The sequence below is a fragment of the Schistocerca serialis genome, chromosome 7, assembly GCF_023864345.2.
Source record: "Schistocerca serialis cubense isolate TAMUIC-IGC-003099 chromosome 7, iqSchSeri2.2, whole genome shotgun sequence".
NCBI classification, from domain to species: domain Eukaryota; kingdom Metazoa; phylum Arthropoda; class Insecta; order Orthoptera; family Acrididae; genus Schistocerca; species Schistocerca serialis.
The window spans coordinates 581,044,918-581,072,335 of NC_064644.1; the positions used below are offsets into that span (position 1 = coordinate 581,044,918).

The 27,418-nt window shown below is 45.6% G+C and overlaps 1 protein-coding gene across 1 annotated transcript in view; it reads right to left on the reverse strand.

The window, feature by feature from the left end:
- The window catches only part of LOC126413265 (zinc finger protein 358-like), a 526,926-nt gene that overhangs the window by 355,461 nt on the left and 144,047 nt on the right, over positions 1–27,418 (reverse strand). Inside the window, exon 2 of the mRNA XM_050083167.1 lies at positions 15,913–15,985. The gene's annotated coding sequence lies outside the window, so the exon portion shown is untranslated. The remainder of the gene's footprint in view (positions 1–15,912; positions 15,986–27,418) is intronic.

Genomic DNA, 27,418 nt, shown 5'->3' on the forward strand with positions numbered 1-27,418 from the left:
TTATTGGGGACACAGGGTGTAGTCGGAATGCAGAGATGAGACGTCTGGTACGTAAAGTGCCGGATCACGGCGCTCAGACTGTCTGAAGACTGATGGCTCTGAACGAGAACTGATAGAGGGTAACTAGAGGCTCCTTCCTGATATTTTGTCCCAGTGAGCCACGCGCACTGCTCCCAACTATTGGATCTGTCAAGATATTCTTTCCGGGGCAATGAGAAAAGAGGCTGTTCTAATTCCCTGGCAGACGGAAGTAGGCACGCCACCGGTATGCGAAACGCTGTTCGAGCATCGGAGGTCTTGAAGCATAAGGAATTCAGTGCTGATAATCAGCTGCAAGCTAGTAAGTGTGGCGCATTGACTCGGGAACGGGCTCTGAGACTTAATACGCCCACAATTATTCAAAAACAGTCTTAATCACATTTATTATTATTATTATACCACCAACCGGTTTCAACCCGACGTAGGGGCCATCTTCCATTGGTCGACTGCTGGTAGTGTCATTCCTCTCTACGTATAGTTTCCTGCCGTTATGTAGACAGGACTGACACCACCAGCAGTCGACCAGTGGTGTAAACACCCAGAATATGACACCTGCGTCGGGTTGAAACCGGTTGGCGGTATAATAATAATAAATTCAATTAAGACTGTCTTTGAATAATAGATTAATCATACTACTCGCTGTTTCATCTCCACAACCATGTTATCCAAAAATTAATACGCCCATACTGATACAGACACTGCGTAAGACAGTACATGTTAGTAGTAAAGTATACTATATTTTACTACCAACATGTACTGTCTTACGCAGTGTCTGTACCAGAATGGGCGTATTAATTTTTTACTTTCCAGTAAATATTTCTGTACCTGCAGAGGCTCAGATTTCCAGTAGCCTACTCACTGGGTTGGCCTTAGCCTGCGTCACAGTGTTTCGAGCGTTAACTTAGGGGTGACATAATTGCCATTACCGCTGCCGGTAAAAAAAATAAAATAAAATAAAATAAAATAAAATAAAAAAATTCTGGTTCTGGCCAAGATTGAACAGCTCCCTAGTTTCGATTGAAATGTTTTTCTCACTAATATTGTACGGTAAAAGGGTCGTCTTGACGATTATTCCCTGCAGACAGATTACAGTGTTCGAGATCATGTAGTTAAGTTCATAGCTCATATATCATAGCATAAGACTGCATAAGACTGTTATTCGACTGTCGAGGCTTTCATGCTCCCTGGACTTGGAGTTAACTGAATATATAAATGTCCCGTCCGTAACGGGCTGCGGCACTACTAGGTGGAGGGTGATAATTATTTTAATCCTGTATCACGTGATAACGAGAGGGTGGTGCCACAACGGATGATTATGATCTGCGAAAGAGAATTTTTTTAGTTCTGCCGATACCAGTCCCCATTTTAATCGGTGGTGTTTAGGTTTTCGTGTATTCAGGCGGCTGACGCGCGTAGGACACGGTGCGAATATGCAGCATCACGGAGAACGAAGGCATAGAACGTCTCATGTAAAGACCCCCAACAGTGCCTGCATCAAACAAAATATCAGGAACGACTGGAGAAGAGGCAGAGAGGACGAAGACGCGGCGAGTACCGTTGCTCTTCATTCAATCTGTCAATCAACCAATCTCCCTCTTGTTCACAGTTTTTACAGATACTGATCCCTATATTCAGTTTTCTACTCAAAACCCCTCCATAATCCCAGGAAGTTTGTCACTACCATTTTGTGACACCCTGTACCTACGTACAGATACTACTGACTGATGCGTGTAACACATGCCACCACGATTATGTCAAGAATGAGTAAGTTGTGGTTTCCCTGCTAACAAAAATTTATTTCTAAGGATTTATGCTAGCTACACCTCAAACTAGACAGGAAATATTATGGAAGTATAACATGCAGGGGGCAAATCGGGCGCCGGCCGGAATTGCCGATCGGTTCTAAGCGCTACAGTCTGGAACCGCGCGACCGCTACGGTCGCAGGTTCGAATCGTGCCTCGGGCATGGATGCGTGTGATGTCCTTAGGTTAGTTAGGTTTAAGTAGTTCTAAGTTCTAGGGGACTGATGACCTCAGAAGTTAAGTCCCATAGTGCTCAGAGCCATTTGAAACACTTTTTTTCTTTTTTTTTTTTTTTTCTTTTTGCATATGGGGCAACGCCCATGGTACAGGACGAACGCCAGAACTTCCGTACCGAACGGTCACCGAGGGTCGGTGTAACATTGTGAAACATCCTGTACTTGCTTCTTGTGACGTAATGGAGTAGACAGAGCGGGGAATCAGCTGCCCGCTCTTCAAAATGATTCCAATGGTTCTGAGCACTATGGGACTCAACTTCTGAGCTCATCAGTACCCTAGAACTTAGAACTACTTAAACCTAACTAACCCAAGGACATCAGACACGTCCATGCCCGAGGCAAGATTCGTACCTGCGACCGTAGCGGTCGCGCAGTTGCAGACTGTAGCGCTTAGAACCGCTCGGCCACCCCGTCTGGCTCTCGCTCTTCAGTTTGCAGACCTACGAAGGAGAGAAATTCATAACCCAATCCGGCGAGAACCTAACCATCGTCTTTCTACCCTACCATCACCCCCCCCCCCACCCTCCACCATCTCGCTCTCACTCCACCCTGCTACATCTCCACAGCAAAATTTATCGGGTCATACGACTGTACTGCACTTATACTTGGGTAATGCCAAAAGTAAGGTCTCCTATGTTTTTATAAGTACATAGACCTGTTTATTTCTACAATGGTTTACATCAGTTTACAGCTTGAGCATTTAGCTATTTTTCGACATAATCACCATTTCTGTCGACATATTTTTGTAGACGCTGTGGGAGATTTTTATGGCCATGTCATACACGCTCGCCGCCATGCTGTTTCTGGACTCAATTGCCACGAGTGACGAAACCTGGGCATACCACTTTACACCTGAGGCCGAGCAAGAATCACGCCAGTTGCGGCATCCTTCTTCGCCAAAGCCGCGGAAATTCAAACAAACACAGTCTGCCGCTAAAGTCATGACAACCGTGTTTTGGGATCGGAAAGGGATATTGTTGGTGTACTTTATGCCCACTGGGAGCACAATTAACGCTGACAGGTACTGTGAGATTCTGAAAAAAAAACTCAAACGTGCAATTCAGAAACGGAGAAGAGGAATGTTGAGCAAGGGCGTACACATTTTCCATGACAACGCTCGTCCACACATCGCTCGGCAAACCGTTGCTCTCCAGCAACAGTTTCAATGGAAAATAATCACCCACCTACCCTGTAGTCATGATTTGGCGCCCGGTGACTATCAACTTTTCCCCCAAGTTAAAAGAACATTTGGCGGGAAAGCGATTCAGTTCCGACGACAAGGTGAAAGAAGAGGTTCATATCTTTCTCAACAGCGTGGTGGCGAGCTGGTATGACATGGGCACTCAAAACTCCCACAGCATCTACAAAAATGCATCGACAGAAATGGTGATTATTTCGAAAAATAGCAAAATGTTGAATCTGTTAACTGATGTAAACCATTGTAGAAATAAACAGGTCTATGTATTTATAAAAAATTGGAGACCTTACTTTTGGGATTACCCTCGTACGTAGTACACACATTTAATATTTGTTCGTAGTCCACTTAATTTATTAATAAACATTAATTTCGTAGCATTAAAACACTAATTTCAATATTTGAAACGTATTTGCAGTTGCGAATACGAATAACCATCACCTGCGTAAGAGAATGATAATACGGAATATTTGTGCCGGACCAGGCCATAGCCCGCATCTCGTGGTCGTGCGGTAGCGTTATCGCGTCCCACGCCCGGGTTCCCGGGTTCGATTCCCGGCGGGGTCAGGGATTTTCTCTGCCTCGTGATGGCTGGGTGTTGTGTGCTGTCCTTAGGTTAGTCAGGTTTAAGTAGTTCTAAGTTCTAGGGGACTGATGACCATAGATGTTAAGTCCCATAGTGCTCAGGGCCATTTGAACTATTTTAAAACCAGGCCATAAACCTGGAATTCCTGCTGTACGCGAACGGTCGCCTTAACCGCTCTGACTATCCTCGGACGCCTCACGGTGACGTACAAACTTCCATATGTCGTCGTTCCTGTCAGAAAAGCTGTACTCGTACACAAACTAAACGAGTATAATGACCTTACGTTTTGATTGAATACGATATTGCAGTGCCTGTGTTGTTGAGAAGAACGATGCAACTGCGTCGTGCTCCTGCACAGCATAAGCTCTGCAGTATCGTATTTATCCGGCGATACTGGGCAGGCGACTGTCAATTAAAGTACCTCCCCTATACGGGAATTTACGTAATGGATGTACGAGTGCTGATTAAAGATACATGGCTGACGACTCATGGAAATTTGGATCTGGCCGTGAGTCTTGCTCGGATAGCCTAATGGTAAGGCAACCGTTAGCGATAAATCCAGGTTCGAGTCCCGGTCCCGTATAATGTTTCATTGTCGTCATTCTGTTCTACAGCTGATACGTTTCGCGCGTTTTGTTTGAAAGTCGCTGCCTTGTATCGGAGAATAAATATGATGTTGCAGTGCTTGTGTTGTTAAGAAGAACGATGCAGAGTTTCTTCGGACATGAATGTATGTCTGAAGGAACAGGTGTTGCCACGACTACAGCCGGCATTCACTGCAGTATCGCATTTATCCGTCGATACCGGACAGCGAATTTCAATTAAAATATCCTGCCCCGTACGGGAATTACATAATGTGAGTACGTGTACAGCTTGTGATGCAGGAGGAACGAGTTTACATGTGGCCTGTGTAGCGCGCGGATATCAAAAGAATTTAAGGCGACAGCCCGCATAAAGCGTGAAATCCGGGTTTGAGTTCCGGTCAGGTACAAATTTTCAGTATCGTCATTCCGTTGTACAGCTGACTGTTTTTCGTATTTGCAATCGCAAATAAATTCTATGTATTTCATAATGTCTGTAGTCGCCACACAGCTGGTTCCGTCAGACATGCATAAATGTCCAAAGGAACATTCCACCGTTCTTCTTAACAACACAGCAATATTGAACTATTTTTAATAATCTGCAAATGTGTCTCTTGAGTGCCCGCCTCCCCGCTCACACCAACTGGAGAGGATCTTTAGTAAATTATTCATGACATTCCCTCGAACCACTGTACAAAATCTTGCAGCTACGCGATTTTTCCATCGAGTCGCCCTCTTCGGTCTTCGCTGATGGCTGGGGGAGGCAGGGTGAACCACTAGTAATGCAGATATACATCACCGGTGAGGCGTTGTGGAAGGATGACTGATCCGACGAGATAGGCGCCATTAATCCCCGCCCACACACTGAGCCACAATTGGTTGCCTTCGCTGGCAATAACCACATCACGTGGGTTTTCCGCAGCCAACAAGCGGATGTTGTGAAAGTTCACAGTACCACCACTCGTAGAGGTAGGCTCATCTGTGTGTAGGATAGACGACACCTATCCCAGCACCGTGGTGACCTGTGCGACTCGGCAACCAACATCTCTTACAGAATTACTCCAACAAGCAGATCAGGCATAGGAAACGTATCCTAGGATAGTATTCGCCATCTGTAAGATCGACCTGATGCCTGCACTGCCGCGCGTGGGATCTACGCCACCTGCTGATACGTGTGTTTCAGCGTAGGTCGATACCTGGCACCTCAGAACCTGTGATACTGAACCGTAGAGGTAATAATTTCACGTACTTCGTATGCACAGTTTCAACAATAGATCTTGAGTGAACTAGAAGACTCAAGAAGGACGTACCAATGTTTTCTTTTCCGACAGTGTATTTTAGCTCCTACAGAAGCCATTTTTCACAGAAATCACAAAACGTTGCTGCTGCTTATGTTCTGTCTACATTGGGACGCACGTGTGCTATGAACTTCACAATCTATGATTGATGGAAATGGAACTCTCATACCACAATGTTACGCAAGTGTGTTATTAGCAAATTAGAATTAGTTGTAGAACTTTCAGAAACCTACGACAGAATTCGCATGTTAAAGGTGCATTTGTTTCTAAACGAACTATAATCTTAGAATTCTAAACGAACCATAACTGAATTAAAGAGAAAAGAATTTTAAAAAACTTTCACGATATATGCTATTCTGTGTAGCTATTGATAACATCGTGGTGCTAAATAAACCTTTTGTTTCAAATTCAATATTATATGCTGCTATTGATCGTACGTTTTCTTATTCATTACTTACAAGTAATCACTTCATGCCTAACGAGAAGATGTTCTAAGGCGCAGGTATAAACGAAAGGAGTGATCCCTCAACGTTTGTCATCAAACTAAAGGTTGTTAAACACCTAAATAAAATTCACAAGCTGAAAAAATGTGGTTGCAGAAGTTGCTATAACGAAAGAATGAAGTCATGGCTCTTTGAAAGAATTACAATAAACATTTAATGTGATCATTCATTTTAATTCTGATCTGCTAATACCACCTTGTGTAATAGTGTGGTATGAAAGTTTCAATTCCGTCAATCACGTATTATTTTTGCTGTGGTTGCCCACTTGTAGGGTAGTTCGTGGACTTGAAAATCGTCTGAAATTAGAAGCATGGTGGAAATATTCCTTCTTTTGGTATCAAAACCTCTACAATATTTTGCTTTCGAGCGAAGTTGCTCGTCACCTTGTGTATGATTGACATCACAGAACGAATACTTAAATGAGAATATCAGAAGCTAAGCAGCCAACTAGATGGATGGAACACGGCTGTCGCAGTGCGGGCGAAAGTAGAAACCACTGTAAATGTGATGGGCGGGGCTATCAAGTCCTAATTCCGACTCCGAAATGAAATACAGCCAACGGGCTGGGCACGGCGAGACGTGGGAAAGCGGAGCGCGTGTTGACCTGCTTGATACGTGGAGGTTGGGAGGGGGGGGGGGGGGGGGGGAACGTGAGTAGCCGACGTACAAGGTGGAACGCCAGTTTCCAGGTCGCCAATCACAGCGCGGGGCTCCAGGGAAGGGCGAACGCTGGACCGCGGAGGCGGTCTCCGGTGGTGAGGACCGCACCTGCTGGAGTCAGCCGAAGACGCGGGGTCGCAGTGGACATAAATCTACATCTGTCGAATATTCCCTCAGCACTTGGACGAAAGTATAAATTGTCCCCGATGTTTTGTGGACTGTCTCTATTCTTCATTGATGATAGCCTAGAAATCCGAAAGCCGATTCAGCAACAACTATAAAATATTTCAGTTTTTAACATAAATCTACGCTACGCCTCAAACCTTATAGCGAATAACCCAACAATAACTTGATTACAACAAGACATGGATAAGAAGTTTCTGTTTAATCTGACGCTCCAGATTCGAAAAAAGTCTTAAGCTTTCGATGACAGCGTCCATGTTCGTCGGCAGGGGCGAAGTCCGACGTCATGAAATAAACGAGGGGCGCCCACTTCCGTGCTCAGAGGATGGAACCTGACTATCTCGATTAGGCCATGATGAAAGCACGGAGATGGTAAATACTGATATGGCACCCTCTGCGTCGTTGCGCAGGGAGCACGAACGTAAGCTGGAGGAGCAGAGGGTGCCAGCTCAGCATTCACCGTCTCTCTGGTGCCATCATGATGTTTTTCGCCACTCATATGCCGTCTCCTGGACCGCGTCTCCACGAGATTCTCTAACGACGATGATGGAAACAATCGTCCAAAGCTCGGAATTTTATCAGAATTAACAGAGAGCGTTTTATTCAAAGTTTCCACTGCGAAAAACTTTGTACCCATACGCTCTCCTAACACCTTGAACGTTACTTCGGGTCGGCTTTTCTCTTTCGGTGTTCGTAACCGTATAACGATATGCTCGTTGGACTACCTATCTAACAACATCTAAATCATGGGCTTGATAGGTATTCAAAGCGGTCGAAGATTTCAGGTATACGAAATCCCACTGATCCTGCTTACGGCCAAGCCAAAACAGGTCGTAGGGGTGGGTAGCAGTTCAAGGCAAACTTTTACCCTTCGGATGGGAAACTGCCCCTAAAGGTGGAAGAATCAGCAACGTCTACTGGGTATAAGGTTGGACAGGGAAATGGAAACCACTGCATTAAAGACATGTAAAGTGTAGCCACAATAAGTATTCTAAAACAATCTCAGCCTGCCTGTGTGGCCGTGCGGTTCTAGGCGCTTCAATCTGGAACCGCGGTGACCGCTGCGGTCGCAGGTTCGAATCCTTCCTCGGGCATGGATATGTGTGACGTCCTAACTATTAGGGTTAAGTAGTTCTAAGTTCTAGAGGACTGATGACCACAGATGTTAAGTCCCATAGTGCTCAGAGCTATTTGAACCAATTTTTAAAACAATCCCATGATGATCACTTCCTTTGCAAGAATTTCCGGATGTAAACCACCTGCATTCGGACCTAATTAGTGCACTGTAGTTTGGAAGCGTATCCTGAGCTCTGCTTCCATAAGGGTACAGTTATGTGAGAGGTGAATGAAATGGGGAAGGGCAAAATGAAACGCGAAGACGAAAGGGAAAGTAGGAGAGGGAAGAGCAAGAAGAAGTGGAACACGAAGATGAGGCGCAAGATGAAAAAGAGGGAGATGAAGAATAACATAATAATCGTTACTAATGAATAATTCCTGTTAGCGTGATTAACCACAAGGTTAACTCGGAACGTACAACGTTCTGCAGCACCATTAATGATGTGAGGAGCTACCTGACGTGAAAACAGCACTGATTTTGCAATTGTTAAATAGAGACTGAATGCAAGCCATTGTGCGTGACCAATTCACCAAATAGCGTATTCCAGCAGGAGAACCAAGCACTCCTCACTTCCGTTCGTACTACAGTCGCCTTGAGGAAAGTCTGGATCCTTGACTAGCCTGACTGGTCACCTGATTCGTCACCTGTAGAAAATGTCTGCGATCCGCTGCGGAGACGTCTACATTCACACCAGCCCCGAGCAACCGAACTTCATGTACTGACCAACCATGGTTTTGAGGCATGGCAACAAATTTCTTGTTATTTGCTTCCAAGTCACCATGTCTACAAGAGCGTATTAGCAACCACGAAGATCGAATTCCATACTCACGATGAAAATGTTGGACATTAGATATGAATGCAATGAAAGTTCGGTCGCAAAATTTTGTACATGGCTGCACGTTCAGAGACCGTGAATAGTTACAATTGAAAGAAAATAGCCCTCGGTCACTACTTTTAACGAATTAACGGAGTTTCAACACTGCTAGGAGTGTCTTCTTATCAGATCCAACGCATTCTTCGAAAGAAATACGATTGCAACGTTGCTTTTTCTACTAATAACAATTTAAAAAAAACTTCATTCATAATTTGCATTCTATTCGTTCCGCTTTAGAAAATTCGGGTGTCTACAAAGTTGTCTGCGATACTTGCTCCTCTTCCTATATAGGACAAACTAGATGTGCCTTCACTAACAGATATAAAGAACAGTTGCTAAGACAAATTGGCACTACCCTCCAAAATTCGTCTTTTGCCGACCATCTTCTAATTACAGGTCATTCACCTAAAGCCATCCGCAATAGCAACATTTTGCACACCGTAAAGAAAGGGCGTAGACTAGATATTATAGAAGAATTAGAGATTTTCAAACATCTCGCTCTAAAGGATAGCCTCAACCTTAACGAACAGCTTCAGCAACGCATAAATCCGTTACTTGATATCTGACTTCGGGTCTCTTTATGCAGGTTGCCGAAATGTTCTTTTCCTTCTAAGGTAGTCCTATGTTTTCTAATTATCAAATGTTTCTTGGCTGTATTTCATGTCAATATTGCTCTCGACAAGTTGTCATTCAGTCCTGTCTACATTTCCATAATGATGTTTTTGTTGTGGGTTGGCAGGAGAGCCAACACCGGGTTACTAGAGGAAGCCGAAAGTCACGCGTTTTAGCACACGCAGGCTCGTGTGGCGTCTGGAACAGGACAAGTAAATTAGAATTTAGAAAAAACGGACGTAGCTGGTGGATTACTTAACTTTCATCCATAAATGGTGAACGTCGCTCTTGACGGTACATTATTCATAATATCAATAGTAACTGGTAATGGCGCCTTGCTAGGTCGTAGCAAATGACGTAGCTGAAGGCTATGCTAACTATCGTCTCGGCAAATGAGAGCTTATTTGGTCAGTGAACCATCGCTAGCAAAGTCGGTTGTACAACTGGGCGAGTGCTAGGAAGTCTCTCTAGACCTGCCGTGTGGCGGCGCTCGGTCTGCAATCACTGATAGTGGCGACACGCGGGTCCGACGTATACTAACGGACCGCGGCCGATTTAAAGGCTACCACCTAGCAAGTGTGGTGTCTGGCGGTGACACCACAGTTTTCATGTTTTATCTTACTATTATAAGCTTCGATGTAGACAAAATGTTATGCTGTATGCTGCTATCAAACAAACATTGCTTTCCATTATGTACCAAATACTGTCCATTTATAATCATTTCTGCCTATTATTTCAGTGTGAAGTAGCCAAATTGTATCTACGGCTACTAGATGGGGCGCTCGTTGCAGTACCATGTTCGCCTAGTCGCATTTGTTAACGCGGGCACCTCAGCCCGTTTGCAACCTGTAACCACGTAAGTAACGAGCAGCCCTTAGTAGCTCGTCATCACAATTTTTTATCTTAAATATCTTTGTGACTAATGCCCTTTTGGCATATTTATTATTTTATAAAGTACTGCCAGTCTTTCATGATGATTCTGTACTTGTACTCTGTATCATATGTTTTTAGTCATAATTCTGTGACCATGTTATAGACCATTCTTTGATTTAAATTCTGAAGAAGACACTCCTAGCTGTGTTGAAACCCGGTTAATTCGTTAAAAATAGTGACCGAGAGCTATTTTCTTTCAATTGTGAAAGTTCAGTCGTTTAATGTACATTATGTGAAGGATATCGTCACAAAGTTTGTTATGTAACGTAGTTGTGTTTCGATCAGCATTTGTGTGTTGAATGTAATGCAGTGTTTACAGGTTCATTTCTACTTCTTTTATGTTGGGTTCTCGCAGGCTTACGATGGACAGTTCTGCGTACATTAAGAACGGCCTACTCAGGAAGTCTCCTTCCACCGTCCCCACTCCACTTACACAACTATTTACACGTTTTCAACATCAAGTACTTTTCAGTTAGAAACATGCTCTCTGTGGTATATCAAGAAGCTGTGTTAAATTACAAAACTCCATTGGCAGGTGAAGTGCCATCGCCGGTGAAGTGTAGGAGTTGTTCTTTCATGGTGCTGAAGTACAGATGTTGATGTTATAAATAGCTCACATTCTCCATCTCGCCAGGGATGTGGATCGCTAACCTCTCAGTACCACGATGAAGCGCCTGTCGATGGAACAACGCAGAAAATCACTGTCACTGGGTAAGGACACATGTAACCATCTCTGACGGCAGTGCAGATCGGCGATGAGTGACAGAGCTCAAGTTGTATCTACATCTACATCCGCATCCATACTCCGCTAGCCCCCTGACGGTGTGTGACGGAGGGTACTTTGAGTACCTCTGTCGGTTCTCCCTCCTATTCCAGTCTCGTACTGTTCGTGGAAAGAAAGATTGTCGGTACGCCTGTGTGTGAGCTCTGATCTCTCTGATTTTATCCTCATGGTGTCTTTGCGAGATACTCGTAGGAGGGAGCAATATACAGCTTGACTCCTCGAAGAAGGTATGTTCTCGAAACTTCAACAAAAGCCCGTATCGAGCTGCTGAGCGTCTCTCCTGCAGAGTCTTCCACTGGAGTTTATCTATCATCTCCGTAACGCTTTCGCGATTACTAAATGATCCTGTGACGAAGCGCGCTGCTCTCCGTTGGATCTTCTGTATCTCTTCTATCTGGTACGGATCCCACACTGGTGAGTAGGATTCAAGCGAACAAGTGTACTGTAACGTACTTCCTTTGTTTTCGGATTGCATTTCCTTAATGTGTGCAGACTCCTTGTAAATAGTTCTGTCTGGGGTCTACCGTACCCCCTGCGCCGAGATTTTGTTCTAGTGGGTGGGAATTTTGGCTGCTTTGATAAAGGCAGTCCTCGCCAAACAAGACAGCCATGAAAGTGTGCATTTGTAGAATATGTGAGTACAACTTATTTTGATGATTCTTTGTTGGCCATTCTTTAATGGTGGTTCAGTTAGTGTCCGCATTGCTACAGTTCTTTCTTGTAAGTCACACGAGAAAAAGCGTTCACATGTTGCGCTTGACTGCTGCGCGTTGGTGTAGAACACCTGTATTTAGACCGAGGGAGGGAAATCCAATGCCAGCGCAGAAAGGCTGCTGCCCTCCGTAAATGGCATGTGCTTCTCCTTATCCGTTCGTAGCGGCAGCCACTGAGAATGGTCCTGTACTTACGGAGGCTTCGCGTCGCCGCCGAGTCTGACTGAGAGCGCTGTCTGCCGGTAAATCCGTATCAGCGGACCGGTTCGCCGACAGCCACTGCGAGCGCTAGCAGCACGCACTCTTCACTTATCTGATACTCTGCAATGTACTTGGCGCTTTTCTTGCCTTGCTGCATGTTTTGCGGCTTACTGCTTTAAATTACTTAGAGATTACTAAATACGAAAAATAAAATAAATCCTTGCCGTTCGATATTTTTATAAGGGACGATCGAAGAGTTTCCGTTTGAAGGCATTACTGCAGCGCATGTGGAGCTTACCGCGACTCCAATACAGGTGTGTAAGCATCGACCTCTGCCAACCGTGGCCGCTTAATTTCATCTTTTCTTCTCCCTTCATTTGGTGGCGCCCCCCCTAGCTGGCATTACTTATTACCCTTAGCTTCCTGTGTGTTATCGCTGGAGCGGTATCTTGGAGATACGCCGCGATGTGTGGAGTTCAGAAGCGTCTGGGTACTTGGCGAGAGGACAAGACGGCCAGTTGTCAACCCGCAGGTTCTGTGAGCTGTGGTCTCTAATTGTGCAGAGACTCATTATTTATGAGCGTATCGTTATTGGCTGCATCGATGTTTTCACCACGCCCTTCAATGTGTTCCAGCTGAATCGTCTTCTCTTATGCCCAAGCTGTGGGCGTTTGGCGTATGGGTACTGGCGTTTTGCACTGGCTGGAATTATGGAGTAACGTCACTACCGACAGTGAAATCATGTGATTACCGTGTAACGTATTAAGTTTATTGTTATTTCGTAGGTATCTAAGTTGCACAGAAGGTGTGCGTGGACCCTGGTCTGATGTAAGGGCCAGAATGCCTTTATCGGATCAGGCTAAATAAATAAATAGTTTATGAATTCAGTTTTTCACTTTGTCCCTTATGCACTGAAGAGCCAAAGAAAAAATTGACCAGGTTTCGACGCTACTATGAGCGTCATCTTCAGAATTAAACTAACTGTTCTAAAACATAATAGGTATATAAGACATTAATAAACTAAAGTGTGTACCGACTGGAAAGATATGCAGTACTTACAAGCCATATTCTAAAAAAAATCTAAGCGGGAAAGGCGACGTCATGAAAAGTTGTAAATAAGGTAAGATGGCGAGCTGCTAAGGGCTGCTCGTACCTGAGTGAACACAGGTTGCAACAAAACTGAGGTGCCCACGTTAGAAAGTGTGGGCAAGTAAACATGGTGTTGCTACGAGCGCCATCTAGTAGCCGCAGAAACAACTAGGCTACTGAACATTCAAAATTAGACACATAAAATTGTAATGAAGCTGATTCAGGTATAACGTAAGATACATTTTGCAACGTAAAAGAAAAAACGTCAGTTATGACATACAAGAAAACAGCAAAGACGTAACAGGAAAATAACATTTCGGCAAATGCTCAGTAATGTTCAAGTCTGGGGAGATTGGTGACAAGCGGAAGTGTTTAAACTTAGAAGAGTGTTCTTGTAGCCACTCTGTAGCAATTCTGGACGTGAGGGGTATCGCATTGTCCTGCTGAAATCGCCCAAGTCCGTCGGAGAGCACAATGCACGAATGAATCCAGGTGATCAAACAGAATGCTTCACTTACGTACGTGGCACCTGTCAGAGTCGTATCTAGACATGTCAGGGGTCCCATATCACTCCAACTGCCCACGCTCCACAGCAATATAGGGCCTCCACCAGCTTGAATAGTCCCCTGCTGACATGCAGTATCCACAGATTCATGGGGTTGTCTCCATACCCGTACACGTCCATCCGCTCGATACAATTTGAAACGAAACTTGCCCGACCAGGCAACATATTTCCAGTCATCAACAGTCCAATGTCAGTGTTGACGGGACCAGGTGATAGGTAAAGCTTTGTGTCGTGCAGTCATCAAGGGTACACGAGTGGGTCTTCGGCTCAGAGAGTACGTGTCGATAATGCTTTGTTGAATGGTTCGCGCGCTGACACTTGGTGACGGATCAGGATTGAAATCTGCAACAGTTTTGCGAAGGATTGCCCTTACGTCACGTTGAACGACTCTCTTCAGTCGTCGTCGGTCCCGTTCTTGCAGGATCTTTTTCCGGTTGCAGCGATGTCGCAGATATGATGTTTTACCGGATTCCTGATATTCACGGCACATTCGTGAAATGGTCGTACGCGAAAATCCCCACTTCATCGCCACCTCGGAGTTGATGTGTCCTAAAGCTCGTGCGCCGACTACAACAACGCGTTTAAACTCACTTAAATCTTGATAACCTGCTAATGTAGCAGCACTAACCGATCTAACAACTGTGCCAGAAACTTGTTGTGACATGTAGGCATGCCGATTGCAGCGCCGTATTTTGCCTGTTTACGTATCTCTGTATTTGAATATGCATGCCTATACCAGTTTCTTTGGCGCTTCAGTGTACTTAAAAGGATTCCTAGGCGTTAAAGCCACTATGCCGACTCCGAACAGGGCAAGGATGCGGAAAGGACCGTATGGGGATTTTATGGAAAGAAGCTCATGGAAGGAGACTAAGGTGTTGAAGAGAAGTACTGAAAAACTGCATCAGTATTGCGAACTCGTGCTTGAAACCCACTCTTCGAGAAAATGAGACCTTTGCTCCAACCACAGGGCGCCGGAGCAAGGTGGCGGCGGAGTCGTGCACAGTGCTGCTTGCAGCAGGCGCCTCGCAGCCTCGCAGCCTCGCCTGTGAGCAGCACACTCCAAGTAGACCGTCGGGATTGGCGCGCTTTGCCGACGCGACGTTTCCATAGCCCCGTGGGGCGACTACTCGCCGTGCCAGCCTGTCGCTTCCGCTCTGCATTTCTGTCTTCGTCTCCATAGCCATGTATTTATCTTCCTTCCTTGCTGTTACATTTCAGTAAGCGCAAGATTTGGTCAGCGTTTGCAGCAAACATGCTTCACTGTAGTGTGAGTTCTAACACTCCTTCTGAGCCGGCCGTAGTGGCCGAGCGGTTCTAGGCGATACAATGCGGAACCGCGCGACTGCTACGGTAGCAGGTTCGAATCCTGCCTCGGGCATGGACGTGTGTGATGTCCTTAGGTTAGTTCGGTTTAAGTAGTTCTAAGTTCTAGGGGACTAATGACCTCAGATGTTGTCCCATAGTGCTCAGAGCCATCTGAACCAGACCGTCTACCTTAAACGTTTTAGTGAAAGTGTTTTTTTTATGGAATCTCGCATTTGTGCCTGCGATTGTGATTTAATAAGTGAGTGCTGAAAAGTGAAAATTTATGTGTTTCCTCTTTCACGTAAAGACTGAAAAATGAAAAAAAAAAAATAATTTTGTTAAAATCGACATTACCATTTCATTTTTCTATCTTATTTATGTACGTGATTTGTAAAAATCCGTGTTGTCATGTTCTTCTATGAATGAGTATGGTTAACTTTGTGAGTGTAATATTAAGGTGTTTTACAAAAATCAATTTCTTTCAAAAGAGGGCAACTATAGTAACATCACTTGTTTCAAATATTGAATTTTGTTCAAAAATATTTTTTTCACAAAAATAAATAGGGGGTGATGTGGCGAAACAAGCGCTGTATCATTTGAGAGATACAGAGGCGAGCGAGTGTGGCGAGACTTACCCCAGTTCACTGCCACTGTTGCCACGTCATCATAACGCGTCTGTGCGTAGCGTCCAAAGTATTGCACCGCAATCTAAGAATCAAATTAAAAATAAAAATAGCTTTTCCAAACTTTGTCAACAAATGTTTCAGTATATCAATATTAAAATCGCTAAATCTCATGATCATTTGATGAATATGTTTCAATAAATACACTGTTTATGCAAAAGACAAGTGCTGCTAAATAATAAAGCTAGAAAGCCAAAAATTGTTCAGAGTGTGCGTATGTACGTCGCAATTAAATGTTACCAGTCTCAATTTGATCGGAGCAATATTTGGTCAAAATCTGTGTTTTTACGAAAAACTGAAGACGCTAAATATTAGACTCGGGAAGATGAACATTGGAATGAAGCTTCAATTTGTGGTGACCCCATCAAGCCACCTCTAATATTTTGCAAAAACAGACATAATGTCTTATGGGACAACCGCAATCAGTGATTTTATAATGTTACTTAAAATCCGTCTTGATTGCAAATTTTTTTATTATTCATATGACCGGTTTCGGTTCATTCAGAACCATCTTCAGACCTGATATTTAAGTTACAGGAGTAACCCGTCCAATTCAGCAACTTTCACATGTGACGTAGCATGTGAAAGTTGCTGAATTGGACGGGTTACTCCTGTAACTTAAATATCAGATCTGAAGATGGTTCTGAATGAACCGAAACCGGTCATATGAATAATAAAAAAAAATTTGCAATCAAGACGGATTTTAAGTAACATTATAAAATACCACCTCTAATAGTTTTGAAGTAATTCACTAAAAACTAAATTTGGAACAAAAATGTTTTCATTTGTAATAGATGAATTATCATTTATATTAATGACAGAATGTTCTGATTACAGCATTTGATTGCATCTATTAAATAATAAAGATATTACAAGTTTCAAGACTATGATACAAATAACAATCACTAAAAGGACTTAATGAAGAACTTCAGAGGTCATGTTCTACTTTAGGTTCCGCTCTGAGACCTGTTGTCAGCAAAGTTTAAAAGCAGTTGAGCCAAAAAATTTTCTGTAATTAAAGCCATTCATATAAACATTACAAAGATTATAAATCTATCCACAACAGTGTCTTAAAATAATGTGTGTCCGAGAAAGTGGCCATTTAGGCGCTGCTGCCTCGACATAGAGCGGAGGATGGCAGATTTTCCATTCAGCCTCCGCTGCGCCCATATATAAATACGGCCTGCGAGGCAGTGACACACACACTCCGCACTCAGCTGTCAATCGGTCAGCATCAATAAAATCAAGCTTAAGGGCTGCATCGGATGACGTAGGAAGTGAACTCGCGAGGACAGTACGCCGTTCTGGAAGTAACTGTTTGTGTGCCGCCCGTAATGTTGACAAAACCACGTGGCAAGTGGTGAGATTATCCCCCACACCTGTGTTGGGCAATGAACTTCGATGATCAGAAGTCAGGGCGAAAGGCCATTTAATTTAAACCTGCAGCAGAAGTCGCCTTTGAACTGCTCGTAGTACTGTTTATTATAGGGTCATTATTATTATTATCATTACTTTCAGGACTATTAGTATGTTTGTGTGTGTGTGCGCATTTTTTCTGAATGTATGAATGAGGTAGAATGGAAAATTTTTATTTATAATCATACACTCCTGGAAATGGAAAAAAGAACACATTGACACCGATGTGTCAGACCCACCATACTTGCTCCGGACACTGCGAGGGGGCTGTACAAGCAATGATCACACGCACGGCACAGCGGACACACCAGGAACCGCGGTGTTGGCCGTCGAATGGCGCTAGCTGCGCAGCATTTGTGCACCGCCGCCGTCAGTGTCAGCCAGTTTGCCGTGGCATACGGAGCTCCATCGCAGTCTTTAACACTGGTAGCATGCCGCGACAGCGTGGACGTGAACCGTATGTGCAGTTGACGGACTTTGAGCGAGGGCGTATAGTGGGCATGCGGGAGGCCGGGTGGACGTACCGCCGAATTGCTCAACACGTGGGGCGTGAGGTCTCCACAGTACATCGATGTTGTCGCCAGTGGTCGGCGGAAGGTGCACGTGCCCGTCGACCTGCGACCGGACTGCAGCGACGCACGGATGCACGCCAAGACCGTAGGATCCTACGCAGTGCCGTAGGGGACCGCACCGCCACATCCCAGCAAATTAGGGACACTGTTGCTCCTGGGGTATCGGCGAGGACCATTCGCAACCGTCTCCATGAAGCTGGGCTACGGTCCCGCACACCGTTAGACCGTCTTCCGCTCACGCCCCAACATCGTGCAGCCCGCCACCAGTGGTGTGGCGACGGGCGTGAATGGAGGGACGAATGGAGACGTGTCGTCTTCAGCGATGAGAGTCGCTTCTGCCTTGGTGCCAATGATGGTCGTATGCGTGTTTGGCGCCGTGCAGGTGAGCGCCACAATCAGGACTGCATACGACCGAGGCACACAGGGCCAACACCCGGCATCATGGTGTGGGGAGCGATCTCCTACAATGGCCGTACACCACTGGTGATCGTCGAGGGGACACTGAATAGTGCACGGTACATCCAAACCGTCATCGAACCCATCGTTCTACCATTCCTAGACCGGCAAGGGAACTTGCTGTTCCAACAGGACAATGCACGTCCGCATGTATCCCGTGCCACCCAACGTGCTCTAGAAGGTGTAAGTCAACTACCCTGGCCAGCAAGATCTCCGGATCTGTCCCCCATTGAGCATGTTTGGGACTGGATGAAGCGTCGTCTCACGCGGTCTGCACGTCCAGCACGAACGCTGGTCCAACTGAGGCGCCAGGTGGAAATGGCATGGCAAGCCGTTCCACAGGACTACATACAGCATCTCTACGATCGTCTCCATGGGAGAATAGCAGCCTGCATTGCTGCGAAAGGTGGATATATACTGTACTAGTGCCGACATTGTGCATGCTCTGTTGCCTGTGTCTATGTGCCTGTGGTTCTGTCAGTGTGATCATGTGATGTATCTGACCCCAGGAATGTGTCAATGAAGTTTCCCCTTCCTGGGACAATGAATTCACGGTGTTCTTATTTCAATTTCCAGGAGTGTAGTTCCGGATTCCGCTGAGTAAATAGAGAGTAGAAGCATTTCTTTCAGTGAGCACAAGAAGAATATGGACTTGCAGACGGGAAACTATGGTCAGAATGTACTCCATCGCTTTCTGGTTGGCCGCAAAAATAGTTTTTAGGCTCTTGTAAAAGACGGCGAAGCTTTTTGTTTTAATAATTAACCCGCCGCCCTGTACAGTGAATACCTTAAAGTGTCTTACCCACAGGTATTCGGGAAAGGGCTTCAGTTTTATGGGGCTTTCGTGCGTTCGTGGTGGTGTATGGGATCGACGGGGCCTTCTTATTTGAAGACCATGACACTGTCCACCATGAGGAAACTCAGCTGGCTACGGGGATTTTTTTATAGGACAACTCCCACACCCAGTCTCTATGCTGGGCCCGGGCAACCACCACTTACCATCTGGCGGCAGCATCTCAGGGAAGTAAGTTGCTCACAGTTCCTTCCGACTTCACCCACATACCTTACTGTTTTATCGTCATCCTCAGGAACGTCTTCTCTCTTATCGTTCACGAGCCACAATGCCGTTTGGGATCCGCGTGCAGTGTGTGCTGGAGTCATTCAGTGTGGAGCAAGTACAACCTCAAACCGTCTGTCGCCCTGTATACTGCAGAGCCGAGCGTAATTGTAGATTTAGTGCAGTACTGGAGAGATTGTGTTCCTGCTTCTGTTTCTGATGAGATGTTTTCTAACATTTTATATGAGCACAACAACTGACCACCTGCCTTTACGGATGGATCTAAGCATGCAGACTCCGTCGGTTGCTCTGTGTAAGTGTACTTGTCCTCTAGGTCCAACTGCCTCAAGAATTTACTGTCTTCGTCTCAGAATTGCATGCAGTCTTGGGGGCACTGGGGCAGATGAGACGTTCTTCAGGCCCTAGATTTCTTATCTGTTCAATTCTTGGAGCGCCCTTCACTCTCTCCAACGTTTGTACCCAACAGATAAAGTAATCCAGAAAATACAGAATGCCCTCCTCCAACTACAAAGACTGGGGAAGGAGGTGCCCTTCTGCTAGATACAAGGTCACATTGCGAAGAACGAAAGAGCTGATCTAGCACTCAAGGTGTCGTGATCCTCATTTCTTTCAGTGTGCCATCACCCTACATGCTGTCATCTCGCTCTTGAGGTACAAAATCATGTGACGGTTGGAATACGAGTGTGGCTGGAAGTGACCGACAGCAAGCTCTATGTAGTAAAGCCCACAATTCGGCCGTAGCGTACCTCCTTCCAGTTACGTCGACGGGACGAGGTCCTTTTCACTCACTTTTGCACAGGCCACAGCACCATGACGCGTGGCTCCTTAGTCTGGTGAGAGAACGCTCCGGTGAGTGGTGCCAGTGGCGCACAGATAACTGTGCGCTACATTTTATTAGACTGTGTTTTATTTTACGACCAGCGGGCCGCGGCGAATACGAAGGTGGATCTGCTCCCCATTCTAAGTAACTTTCAAACGAGTGTGGTTCTAGTTTTAAATTTTTGTGAATTGTTCAACATTTTTACCAAGATTATAGGGCGATGGTTTTAATGTGTTGGCTGACAGCCTGACCCATATTTTTGTACGTGCTCAGCCAGTCGTATATGCGTGTACCTTTCTTTTAACTCCTTTGTCATTTTGTTTTTGTCTTAATCTTATGTGTAGTCGCTATTGCTCTTGCACCTTTGTTTTAGAGCATGTAAGTGTAGTGGCGCGCTCGATTCGAGTGCATGAGTGCGGAAGAATTTTCAAGGTTTTGGCCATATTCGTTTGTTTCAATAACTGTAAGGGTATTGATGACGTCGACGTTGAGTGCCCATGAGCTCCAAATATCATCATCAGCTATACGTTGCAGTCAAACTAGCGTCTGTAACGGAGATGTATTCCAAACAGTGATCCACCATTGAGTTCCTTGTGATAGGAAACCAGAGCACCGCAGGTACTCGAAGATAGTTGCTGAATGTCTACAGAAAGTTGGTAGTGAACAAAAGCACTGTGAGTCTTTGGTCGAGGCATCGGTCATCAGCATGACAAGGGCAGGCAATCCTGTCTGATTTCCAGTGTGCCTTCCGGCAGCGTAGACAAGTGGTTCCTGCAATGTTGGACCGTGCGGACACTTTCACTCGAGATGATCGACGGATCACAACCACGCACCGCGCTGCACAGCTGGACGTCTCTGTTGGTACTGCTGGCTAATTCGTCCACCAGTTGAGGTACTCAAAGGTCTGTGGCCGCTGTGTTCCTCGCCACCTAACGGAAGACCGTCAAGAGCAACGAAGGACCATCTGTGTGGGGTGACTTGAGCGTTACGAGGCTGATTGAGAGAATTTTTTGTCGATCATTGTCACAGGCGATGAAACATGGCTTCGTCATTGCGAACCGTAAACAAAACGACAGTCCATGGAATGGCGCCACACTACACCACGTCTCTTCCGAAAAAATGTTCAAAGCCGCACCCTCAGTTGGTAAAGTCAGGGCGACGGTCTCCCGGGACAGTTCCAATCCAGGTAGGTTCTTTTTAGTCGAAGGTTAGCATACGAATTGGATAACAGTTTGTGAAAACATAGTTTTAGTAATACGTAGATGTTTGTAGAGTGGGAGTAAAGTTGGGCTAAATTTCATGAATAAACCTTGATGTAGTGGGGAGGTTAAAAAGTGTACTGTACTACAGCCAGGAAACTAAAGAAACTACCTCACCTTGCTCGTCACACACAAATGCAAAAGAACTTCTCCTTCTCCATGACACAGAAATCTGTGCACCCGAGAGGAGTTCAAAAAGCTTCATAGGACCGTTCTCCCTCATCCACCATAATGCCCTGATTTCGCACATTCCGACATACAACTGTTTCGCCCAATGTAGGATGCACTCCGGGAGAAGCAGTACGTCGATGATGGGGAGATTATTGATGCAACAAGACATTGGCTCCGACGTTCAACAGTAGAATGACACCATGCGAGCATTTAGAACTTCCCAGTAAGGTGGAATCAGCCGTTGCACTGAACGAAGGTTATGTTGGAAAATAGGGTTTTGTAGCCAAAAGGGCGAGGAATATTATGATGTATTGGAATCATGACGACGAACTGCTTTCAGAAAAAATTTGTTGAATGGCTTATTGAACGCCTCTCGTAGATACAATAAAGGAAAAAGGAATTAGTACACCTGGGACGAAGACATCAATTTTCATCCGATGACGCATATGCCGCCTGGTGGTAATGAATTTACTGATACTAAAATGTAAACTTTCACGGCCGGAAATATCATTTCCATTATAATTATCCGGGCTGTTATGCCGTGGTCGGTTGATGAATTCTGAGGTGATTCCCAACGTTTCTTCTCCGACTGCGGGAGACATCTTCAAGGGGGTCCATAGCTTGATGGAAGGTCCAACACACACAGTGGCTCGCTACTGACAGTAGCGAACCAGTGTGTGTGTTGGACCTTCCATCAAGCTATGGACCCCCTTGAAGATGTCTCCCGCAGTCGGAGACGAAACGTTGGGAATCACATCAGAATTCATCAACCGACCACGGCATAAGAGCCCGGATAATTATAATGGAAATGAATTTACTGATAATGGTTTCAGAGTTGTCCACCAACAGACAGTGTAGTACCAATTCACGATCTGTGTCTACCCTTTAATAGGGAACGCTCGCAGCCAGAAGGCTCCCTCTGGTGCAGACTTGTGAAGCAAGAAGACAATCAAGCCACGTAGAAGCGTTAGTGCTTCACACAGCCAACTGGGTGAGTCTGAATCCGCTCAAACTGTGGCCTTGGTCTTTTCAGAGCTTTGCCACAAACGCTGGACGTGGTGCGTCAGTTGTGCAACGATGCTGCTATCAGTGGTCACGTGAACACTCCCATATTCGTAGACGATGTTCTGGACGTCCACGCAGCACAGACGCCTGCTAGGCTCCTAAAACTATAAGGCCAGCAGCGACATATCGCACAGCTGCCCCAGCACTGTTTAGAGGGTTTGTTAGCCCAGACGTGTAAATACGAACTGCACTACAGGTACGCACGTCTCCAGCCCATCTTCCATTCACGCCATACCATCGACACGCACGGCTCAACTGGTGCCGTCAGGATCACTTCAGCGATGACAGTAGATTCTTACTGCACGCTATTGATGGTGGTTTTCTAGTACTGGAGGGAAACGTGGGGGGTAAAAGTCGGAGATGGAGACGAAGAGGTTTTCATAGGGCAGAGCTGCATGCAGAACTGTGTCAAAGCAGTCTTCGTACTGAAGACCCCGGCAACAACAAAATATAGTGAGAGGGAAGGAGGAGATGGACAGAGAAACAAAAGAGCGGGAGATGGACAGTTGGGAAAGTTGGTGGGGAGATGGGGGAAGAGGAGATGAAAAGACAGAAGGATAGGAAGAAATGTCAGAGAATAGGGAGATGAAGAGAGAGAGGGCTAAGGAGGAGATGAATATAGAAAGGAAAGGTGAGCAGATGGCGAGGAGGAGATGGACAGAGAGAGGGCAGGAGGAGTTTCACAAAGAGGCTGGAGGAGGCGTTGGAACTAGAGTGGCGAGGAGCAGACGGATAGAGAAGAGCAGATGGAGAGAGGAACAGAGTGATAAAGGAGCAGTAGGAAAATTGGAAATATGTAGTAAGTTCTAAGTTCCTATGGGATCACACTGCTCAGGCCATCGGTCACTGGGCTTCCACACTACTTAATCTAACTTACGCTAAAGATAACATACACCCCCATGCCCGAGGGAGGACTCGTACATCCGACGGAGGGAGCACCGCGAAACGTGTCAAGACGCCTCAGATCGCGTGGCTATCACGCCGGCGCTAACAGTGGTAACTGCATGTAAGTGGCACAAGAAAAGGTGCCCGATGGGTCCTTCGTTCGGTTTTTTCACCCATCGGATTTGCCTAGAACAGTTCATGACAACACAAAGTGCTCAGCTAGTATATACGTATAAGTAATATTGAGCATACATGTTCGTGAGGTTGAATTATTAGACACTCTTTTCATGTGAAACAGCGTGTTCTCGAAAAATATTTCAAGTAACGCCTCCCTCCCCCCCCCCCCCCCCCCTTGTCATCCTTGCCGTCAACATCCCGCGAATATGAGGGCGCTGGCTGTAACCCTGCTGTACAGTGCTTCGCGCTCCAGGCACTCACTGACTGCAGTGAGGCGGAGTGAGTGAGAAACATTGTGTGCCCGCGAAGTTCAAAAGCTGTATATTCAGTTGGTCATAACCAGGTACCGTCGAAAACATGGGCCAAGTTTTCCCTTGGGATCAGTTGCAGGGGTCTGATATCTTCCAAGTATGCATTTTCCTCGCTGAAATGCACTTACGGAAAAAATCGCAACACTAAGGAGAGCAGTGCGACATGAACGGAAGTTGGTAGGCGTATTTCTGCGCATGAAAGATGATGTCTACCCAGATCTATTACCACTCGAATTGCAGACGTGTCACACTAGCGACGTGAAAGAGCTCTGTTTTTGGCGCATGGCTCTCGCGCAACGTGTTGCATCTGCAACAGCAACTTCAGCACCAGTCGGCATCACAGCGGCGCAAAGGACAGTTGCAAATCGGTTACTTCAAGGACAGCTCCGAGCCAGACACCCCATCGCGTGCATTCCTCTGACCCAAACCACCACCATCTGCGAATTCAGTGGTGTCAAGAGAGAGCCCATTGCATGGCAGGATGGATGTCCATTGTGTTTTCTGATGAAAGGTGATTCTGTGTCGGTGCCAGTGGCCTGTGCTTTGGTTAGGCCGGCAACCAACCTGTCTGCATGCTAGACATTCTGGATCTGCACCAGTAGTTATGCTCTTGCGTGGATGACATTAGGACCACACATGAAGTTACCTCCCGCACCCTGACTGCAAAACTGTACCGTAATCTGGTAATTCGACCTGTTGTGCTGCGATTCATCAGAAGCATTCCAGGGAGTGTTTTCCAACAGGATAACGCTCTCCCACATACCACTGTTGTAACACAACACACTCTACATAGTGCCAACACGTTGCTTTGCCCTGTTCAATGCCAGATCGGTCTCCAATCGTGCCCATATGGGATATCATCGGACGACAAATCCAGAGTCATCCACAAACAGCGTTAGCCGCCCTTGTGTTGACGGACCAACAGCCAAACAGACATCCGGCACCTGTAAAATACAATAATTGCCAAGTTTTCATGCTTGCAGTCCACATACTGACGATTTCAACGGTTAATACTGTACGAGCGTTTCATATTTGCATTAGCTTATCTCGCTCTTACGTTAACCTGTGATCTTGCAACATTAAGTACTTTAACATGTTTCCTTGACAAATGTGTTCCTACGTTTTTTTTTTTTTATTTTGGCGTTGCGAATTTTTTCTATCAGTGCATTACGTTAGTAGGGCATGGCGGCGTGCTTTGGAAATCGAGCGGGAGCCAAGAGGAATGAATAGCGCTTGTACGGAGGCGGGAGCGACAGTCTCAAACCTGTTGCGGCCGTCGCGCCGCAGTAAGTCATTCGGATCGGTGGTGGGCCCACCTTCTCGTGCGTACGTCATTGCGGTCCTCTTTCCAAGGTTCCAGACGCTGTTATTGCACCTGCATAAGCGAAACACTGTGTCATCCTCGGGAGCCTTTGCCGAGCTATGTGCTGCGGAGATGAGCACACTCGACTCGCATTCGGGAGGACAACGGTTCAAATCCACATTCGGGCATGGAGTATTAGGATTTCCGATTCTCGAGGCAAATGCCGGGATGTTTCCTTTCAAAGAGCACGGACGATATCTTTCCCCATCAGTGCCACATTCAGAGCCTGCTCATCCACCAGCGTCCGTCGCACACGCTCGATGTTGTCTCGGATTGTGCGTCCTTACCCGAACGCACCTCATCATCGACACCGTCTTTTCCGTCTCTAAAGCGTTTAAGCCCCATGAACTCATTTCTTCAACACCGTGCATTACAATAACATTCCATGGGGCTCTGTCGCCGTTTTCCCTAATTTTATGATCCATTAAGCAAGGACAAGAGTGCGATGGATGCATGATGATGATCGGCGGCGGTCTTTGAGAATGAGATCAGAAGACTTGAAGGTAAGCAGACAGCGAAAGCAATAATGTTCACAAACATTCGTAGACATAGCAGATATGCGACAACCATACGTGACTCCGGTGCTTCGAGTGATTCCACAAGAAGCTGACAGTTCCCAATAACTTTATAACTCTTGTTTCCTTTATTTTCTGAGACCATTCACCGAACTTTTCAGGCACCATATATAATTGAATAGTATCGGCACGTCACTGAGCACGAAAATAGGTCATCCTTTGTCGTACCGAACATTCAAGAACATTATTTTGGCGTCAAAATTTAATAGCGAAAGACTTATTCCTGATGGATTCGGAACATTTTCATCAAAGCTCAGAAACACGCTCTTGTCGTTTGGTAACAGCAAATGATAAAATTGCACGACTTGACACATCTAATTTTTATCATACTAATTCAATTAACCACCATATGATTCATGTTTCTACCAATCAATTTGATTTTGATGCTAATTACAGCAATGATATCTTTGACTGTCAGTGTCAAGCCTTCTTTTTCTATTTATTAACCTTACCTATTACGACTGGGAATCTGCGCCTGTCTAATATTAGATTATGTTTGCGATCTGAGGTCTGGAAAGCCAACAGTTAGACCCAGTGGGACGATAGATTACCACTGTGATACTCCCTATGGTCGTAGGTACATTTGTGAGACGCCGCCGACAAAGGGAGGTGTAATAGCCGTGACCGTATGATTCACCTAAGCTGCCGACCCTTATTACTGTATGCAAATGTGGTAATACAATACCAACTGCTGAGCGCTTCGACGCACATGAGTCTGCTTGTGAAATTGGCGATTTATTTACTAGAGGCGTGGGTTCACGGGTCATATATATATATATATATATATATATATATATATATATATATATACTCTTAATGAAATCTGTGAAATACCAAGAGGAAGGAGGACAGTGGTCAGGGGGCACTACATTAGTAGTATGTGTGTACGTTGAGGATCTGGATCTGACGGGAGGCGTGCTAGAGTATTCTGTGATGTTGCAATGACCACTGTCCGGATCGCTTAGTGGCAAGAGAATCCGCCTAGTAACCTGCAGATCTACTTTCGAATCTCTGCCCGGCACAAATTTTCACCTCTTCCCATTAGTTTCAATCAATGCCCGCTTGCAGCCAATGCCGGTAATTGTTTTGTGCCTTATTATTCTGTTCGGCGGCCTAATGAGCTGTAGGAATGTAGAGCACAACGATGACACCCTAGTAAATAAATCGGCACTTTTACAAGTAGGTATGGGTGCGTCGAAGCGCTCTGCAGTTGATATTGTGCACAGTCCAGCGACTTCTCGACTTCCCGAAGTACTGGTTGGTTTGAGAAACCATTTAAACAGATTTTTACTTCCATACAGGATGCAAAG